Source organism: Electrona antarctica (genome assembly GCF_951216825.1).
Source record: "Electrona antarctica genome assembly, chromosome: 13".
Lineage (NCBI taxonomy): Eukaryota > Metazoa > Chordata > Actinopteri > Myctophiformes > Myctophidae > Electrona > Electrona antarctica.
Genome location: NC_136794.1, coordinates 29,227,097 through 29,234,612, shown reverse-complemented (window position 1 = coordinate 29,234,612; position 7,516 = coordinate 29,227,097). Strand labels below are relative to the sequence as shown.

Here is a 7,516-nt window from a genome sequence, read left to right as displayed (position 1 = left end):
TTATTAAACAACGTGGAATGCAGCAATGCTAATCGCTGTACCAGCAAATTTCTAACACCCATGGCCCACGTGGTGAGTACTTTATATTTGAAATCTGAACGTTTACACGGTTTCAGTGTAAATGTAAATGTAGCGATCGCGTAAAACAGGCGGAAGTTAAGCCATGACGCTTGTGAAGCACGAGTGTCATGTGAACCATGGCTAGATTCAACCCATAGTGAAGAGAAGAGAGTCCGCACACAGGTTTGCTCCAATGGTGTTCAGGTGATTCACCTGATGAAGGCCACCTGCGGTCGAAACGTTGTGTATATTATTATGGTGTTTCAATAAAAGAACACCATTGGAGCAAACCTGTGTGCGGACTCTCTTCTCTTCACTGTACTTTAGTCCAGCACCAGCCAGGAACTGGATGTGCGCAAGCCACCTGCTTTTTAAACTAGATTCAACCCATACCCTGTCGCATCGCAACAGGTTGCTGCTTTTTTATTTCCGCTATAATTTTTTTAATTGAATCCTGAAAAGTAACCATTCAGGGCCGTGAATGGGAACACATGAGAAAGACTATGTTCTAACCTGCACATTGTACTTCAGTCTGTAATCCTTTGGCCTGTGTCATCTTCATAAAGAGTAGAGCACGTGGTGTCAGAAACACATGAGTATCTATTATCTATTATGTCACGTGTATACTGTACATACTGTAGGCCTACTGTATATTTGCCCCAAAGACAGTGGGCAACCCTCAACTGCTTGAGGACCGGAAAGTACAGTAATAACTAAGTACATTTAGTCTCAAGTACTGTACTTACTGCCATCCAGTCATTGAGTCTAAAAAATAATAGCAGTTTGAAAAACAAAACAAAAGAACGTTGCAAAATATGGCCCTTGAGGACAATTAATTGGGGAACCCTGGTATACACGTACACAGCATACAACACAAGCAGCAGCAGAAGCAAGCAAAAAAAAAATCCTACCGTGAGCCATCTACTCCACTCACCATCATCATCCCAGCTGCCATCTTCTCACTCACTGTGACAGTGTGACAAAACACTGTCATGTGTCCATATTTTGTTATGGCTCTAAAGTTTAAAAGGTTATTTATTAAGACAACAACAAGCTAATCACAGCCAGCTCTCTCACCGTACATGTAGCTCTGCTCAAGGATCAAACAATCAAAATGGTTCCAGGACTTTAAATAGGTTGTCAGGAAGCACACCTGAAACCACTGATTGGGGCCAATTTGGGCCAAACCAACTCCTTGTCTGTGGACTGGACAAGGTTTTTGTGTCACAGAGGGACACTGGACTTCGACAAGACTTTGAAGAAGCAAGATCTACAAGCCTAAATGAATTGAAATGTACCTACCGATAATGTATTTTCTGCCAATTTTCTAAACAGATGTGACAGGTTATAGATCATGTATCACCTATCCCTCTATTATTTGGTTCTGTCTGGTGGGAGGGGCCATGGGGTGTATATAAGTGTGATATGGAGCATTTCTTCCACTCTGCTGTTCGGTGCTGCTGTCTGTAGAGCGTCAAGAGCTGTCGAGCTCTAAGGAGGTGATGTTTGGATTTTAAAAATGTTAAAGGCGTAGTGAAATGAAAAATACGTTTTTCACACTTTTAGACCATATCCATGGTCATCACATGGGCATAGCCTACCTAACAATGGATGACAAAAAAAATCTCACTAATTTTTGTGTGTTTTTAGATCAAAAGTCCATAAAACATTTTTTTAATTACTTCCTGAAAACGAAAAAGTGCTGCGTGATGACGTGTAGAGATACACATCAATAAAAATGAAGCTCACTAGTTTGTTTCCCATGCATCTTGTCCTCCTCCACACAGCTGGTTTTGATTAAAGAACTACTCCGTTTTTAATCTCATTCAAGATGACTTCCAGACAGTGTATTACTTGTTTTAAACGTAATCATCACGCTAAAATATGTATATAGGTTGTGTATAGGTTAGAAATAATCTGCTGTCACTTTGTTTACTAACGAAATTCAGGTGCAGGCAGTCACAGACTTTGAGACCCCATAGCTTGGAGGGATGCGAACGCTCTGATTGGTTCAGAAACTTCAGAGCCAGCGTTTGAAGCTAAAACTTCAAAATAAAATGTCCACTATTTCTGTTGCCCTACACCTTTAACCATGGTTAAAATGTGTTTGTTGTATTTTGATGGCCTGATTTGTTGTATTTTATAGGGCTGTCAAAATGTGTGAGTTAACTGATTAAATTGTGAAATTAAAAATGTAACGCAATTAATCCATGCTTGGACGCCCCACACATCCCATAATCCCATCCACTCTGCACAAACTAACCCTATCTCGATGGGGAAAAACACAAATTGGATATTGCCAAGGCTGCACAATAAAGGCAGAGGCTCAAATCACATAGCACGACAACGGGGTGAGAGACAGAGATACCATCCTGCCACACTGGATTTGTTATAAAGAATGAAAACATACATACATACCGTACGTATATTAAATGTATATATCCTTTTTTTAGCAAAAGGCCGATGCACACCTCAGAAGCCTAGTGACAGGTGCATAGGGCAATACGCACCTGTCACTAGCAATGTCTGTCCTGATGGTCTAATCGACCGAAACGTCGACCATTATTTTTTCAGTGATGGGAGAAAGAAGCGATGGCCGGCCGTCGGGAACCCCTCAAACTCAGACTGGGCCAAAACTTCATATTTACCCTCTCTGTAACCAACAAAAGTATTTTCTTACATCCTCCAATTCAGCACTGGGTGAGTAATTGCTGATATGAAAGTTCTTTCACATTCTGCACTGCAACACATGTGGTGCTGCTGATGAATGAGCTTGTAGTAGGTAAATATTTGGCCAAAGTAACTATAGAACCATGCCAGAACCGTCCCAAATGGTCCAAATTACCCAACAAATAACCGCTTTCCGCACACGCTCGTGTGCGTGTACACCACAGGGCCCCTTTCATTCTAAGAACCCATGGCTGATAAAGCCTAATTACGCCACTGGTCCTCAGTTTGACTCATGTATGACTAGGTCTTGTACATTTCATGAGCTGTTTGTCAGGTGTCACCTGACAAAAACTAAAATCTCTTGGATGCACCTGGGACATCCACATAGGGTGAAGCCAAGATCCTGCTCTCGTCCACTGATGGCTTTCCTGAGTGCATAGTCCAGGACTATGATGAAGAGGAAGGGAGCTAGGGTATCCCCCTGCATTACCCCAGCCCGGATATCAAACTCCTCGCTGTTGCCATCTGGGGTCACCACCTTGGCCCTTGTTCCTGCATACATGGTCTCTATTGCCCAGAGCAAGTTGGGAGGGACACCGTAGGCCTTAAGGATCTTCACCATTGTGCCTCTGTGAATCGAGTCAAATGCCTTTTTGAAGTCGATGAAGCAGAGAACAGCAGTCAAGTTATCCTTCTTCACCTCCTCAATCATTCTCCTCAGTGCCAAGATCTGTGCTACGGTAGTTCTCCCCTCTCTGAAGCCATTTTGGTTCTCCCTCAGGAGAGGGTCGATGGCATGCCGTATCCTGTTTAGGATCATTCTGTTGTAAACCTTTGCAGTGATACAAGTTAGGCTGATGCCTCGGTAGTTGTCTGGCTTTGAGGTCCCCTGCTTTAGGCACTGGAATGATGTTAGACAGAGACCATATTTCAGGCTGTTTGTTGTTCATTAGTGCCAGGTTGCAAAACGCCTTCTTTGACCAACAGTAACCCAATTGTCACTGATGGCAAACAGTGTTCAGGTTGGTCTAAATGTGTTTAAAAATGCTGCCCACACATCAGAAATGATAAATGGTACAGATAGTTTCTGATATTATTGGCTAAAAAGAAATATTCCCCATAACTTTTGATTGAGTGAGCACCCCTACCTGCCCCTAGAACTGGCCCTGACTTTTTAAGAGCCCTGGGCTGTGAAGCTATAGGGAGTGTCTACCAATGCATCACTTTTAGTTTTGTTGTGAAAGGGGTGTACCACGTCATGACTCATTCCTCTGCATGGTGGGAATGCATGTGCAAGGTTCCACACAATCGGCTGCTGCGTTTATAATTTGAGGCATTTTGTTCAAAATGAGCCATTCCTCCAAACTTCAAACTTAGTCGATCAATTCGGGATGGAATAGGAACAATGGGACAGATCCGCCTCGATTTGTGTGATGTTTGGACAAAATCTGTAGGATTAATGTTGCAATGATTGGCCTAATGGTGGCACTATAAATGGCAGATGTGAATAGGGTGGCATTTTGTTCCTCTGCCTAGTGGGAATATGTGTGCAAAGTTTCAGGGAAATCGGCTGCTGCGTTCATGATTTGACATACAAATAGCCGATCAACAATCTCACAAATTATTTAACCCATTTTGACCTGAGATCAGATTCTAAAAATGTCTTCTACATCCTGACAGTTTTCTGAAAAAGCTATGTTTCTATGTCAGTCGTTCTTCGATTTTTCAAAAATAGCAGACCTACAAGCTCGTAGCGTGCCACTCGGTGGTTTTTTGTATTGACCTGTACTTTCATTGAAATGTACCCATTATATGTGAATATAGATTTTCAATCGATCTAAATCGTCTCCATTGGAAATTTGGAACGCATGTTCTTTGTTTTGTTCCTTGTTTTTTGGTCCAGTTCCTGAAACGTAACAGTTTTGGACACAGCTAGGGGCCTACAATAAGATCTCCACCCGACAGTGATGATATTATTCATGCTAAATGGCCGTATACTGACTAGGAGGACGGGACAATACTTCCTCAGGAACTTGCATAATATTATGACCTAATTCAACTTTAAGAGGAAGTGCAGGAGCAGAAGTTGTTGTTGTGTCTGAATGGCTGCAGAGAAGCTGTTCTTCCTGTCATTTGTTCGGCTACTTCCACGGTGGAAGTTCCACCAGTTCTTTTGGCGGTGGTGCGACGGTCAGACGACCTACTCCTGCAGACTGTGGCCATGTGATCATCCCGTTGTGATGGAAATACATGATGTGTGGCAGCAGGGTTGTTAGCTAAATAACTACACATGGAAAAACATCATATTTAACTCAAATCAATCAAAACATAGCACTTGCCGTAGCACTATAAGCCTGCAGGCTATAGGGCAAGCATGCCCTAGCCTTGACCTTGCAGGCTTATGCAAAGGGTAATTCAGATGTAGACAGATATATCAGACATGGCATTCTTTAGTCACTAAAGTTTAGTGTATATATAGTTTCAATGTACAGATTTGTTTTAAATATATATTATACATAGACAGTATGTCGCTCTGGTTAAGAGCATCTGCGGAATGCCTAAATTGTAAAACAAATCTTTTCCGCAAAAACAAACAAAATCACAACAAAAGAGTAACTATCAGTTCATGAGCTAATTGTTTATCACCAAATATCATGAAAGTTGAATGACCTTTGAGACAAATTAATAAGTAAAGTCAGTGTCTCCAAACATTTAGTTACTCTACTTTGGCTTGTACAGGTGTTGCTTGTTAACTTCTGTTCACATACAATGGCGTGTCAGTCCGTGAGTAAGTGTTAACCTAATGACAGAAACCGCCCAAAAGCAATCGATCAGAGCCAGGTTCATTGGACTGGTAGTAGTCTCTACTGGGACAGTTTGCAGTAATGGGATATCTTGTTGCATGTGTAAACATGTAGGTGCGTTAGTCAGTGTGTCTGTAATCTTGCCTTCAGGCTAAATGTTGCACAATTAAGAACTGTCTTTTTCGCATTGCCATGGTCGTCGTCTTTCTTTTTTTAAGAGGCAGTGCTCTTCAATTAATATCATTTGAGAAATGTTCTTTCAGAAAGAAAAATGCTCTATAGTATGCTCTACATTAATGCCCTATTTCACACTTCGTATGTCATGCAACGGTGTCAAAATTGGAATTGGACTATAAAATTGAAACTGATAAATTGGTACTCTCTTCTGATTAGATGAAATTGGCAATCCACCTGAAAATGTTTTTTCTTGTTAATAAAGAGCTGAAGAGACAGGGAGGAGACCCCTGTTACTGAAAATGAAAGGAAAACACTATCAATGATTACTAACAGAATATAGATCTATTTAACACATATATTTTAACAAAAGGAAACATCACTGACATCACAGATTCAAGTATTGTGTTGTCATAATAAGGCCTGGAGGCAGCCATGCACAGTGGTGTATAATTATGTTATTATTATATAAATGCAATTATGTGCATTTATCGCTGACACCAAGTCTTCACAGTCAATCAATCTGATCAGTGTTGCCATGTCCGCTTATTATTAGTAACTTTGGGCTTGCAAAGTGTACCGGTAGTTGCTTATTTGGGCTTGCTTCCTAAAATGTTGTTTAAACCAGTGGTTCTCAAACTATTTCATGTCAAGGACCCCCTAAGTAATTAAGTAATAACACCATCTGAAAACATTAATGTGCCAGCGAGCCCGTGCCAGATTTGCATTGTTAAAATGTTTCAAAAACAATTGTTTGTTAAATAGTCTACAAAGCTCATGACACGTTGTGAGCATGTAAATGGGCTGTTTTCAAATAGGTATAATGCGTATAAGTGCTCACATGTTAGTGGCTTCTTTTGGGCTAATTTCTCTTGCAAAATCTGGCACACTGTCTGTGCATCTCCTGCTCATCAGACTGATAGATTTAAGGCCTTAATAATAGTGTGTGGAGATTAATCACTCACTGCCTCCTGTGTTTTAAGAGTTTGAGAGTGTTTTTTGACCCACTCGTTTTTTTTTCATTTAGAAAGCAGTAGAAAACTGAACATTATGCAGTGCCTCCATTGCACAGTATGGGCATAATAAATATAGTCATAATAAACCATTTCTCTTGACATCTGCATAGATTTGTTTGGTCATAATGAGAAAAGAATGATGCAGAAAAGCTGCAATATAGTGTAATGTAATAATGCAATGACAAGATGATATGACATAAGACGACTTTAAAAATGATTTAAAACAGTAGTAACCCCAAGGATATTAAAGCAGAAATGTCTAACCTTGTTTTCAAGTCCCTCACTGCCTATCATAAAATATTCTGTCAAGCTCTTTAAAAAAGGTCCACTGACTGAACCATATAAAGTCGGTGGATTTATTCATCCAGACTTTTCCAATTATGGAAAAGTTGATGGGAGCTTGAGAAAAACTCTTCACAGGTGTTCTTTCTGGTGTAAAGCACCAGGGTATTTTTTTCATTTGGTAGCAATGGACCCTTTGACAGAAATATTATCTTGCCATCAAAAACCCATCATTGTTTGTTTGCACCATTTTGGAAAAATATAATCTTTTGAACTTTGAAAATTTTAGAAATTTCAAAAGTGCCTGTTTTATCTTTAAATGTCTAAATGATTTGGCTCCTCCTCCTCTCAAGGAGTTTATACCATAGGACCGGAGCAAAGCCCCGCCCCCCCGCTATTCATTTCAATGGAAGTTTCTCAGTTAGTGGCGTTTTGAAGCACCTGGAAGACTTCCGGAAGTACCATTATAATTATAATAGCATTTGAGGTCCGGGATGAAGCACGTCACGC

General features: G+C 40.6%; 1 protein-coding gene across 1 annotated transcript in view; it reads left to right on the top strand.

Moving 5' to 3' along the window:
• Positions 1-1,509: 1,509 nt before the first annotated feature.
• Positions 1,510-7,516, top strand: part of LOC306935422 (SH3 domain-binding protein 4) — a 74,895-nt gene continuing 68,888 nt past the window's right edge. The window contains exons 1-2 of the mRNA XM_079518473.1: positions 1,510-1,559; positions 2,635-2,760. The gene's annotated coding sequence lies outside the window, so the exon portion shown is untranslated. The remainder of the gene's footprint in view (positions 1,560-2,634; positions 2,761-7,516) is intronic.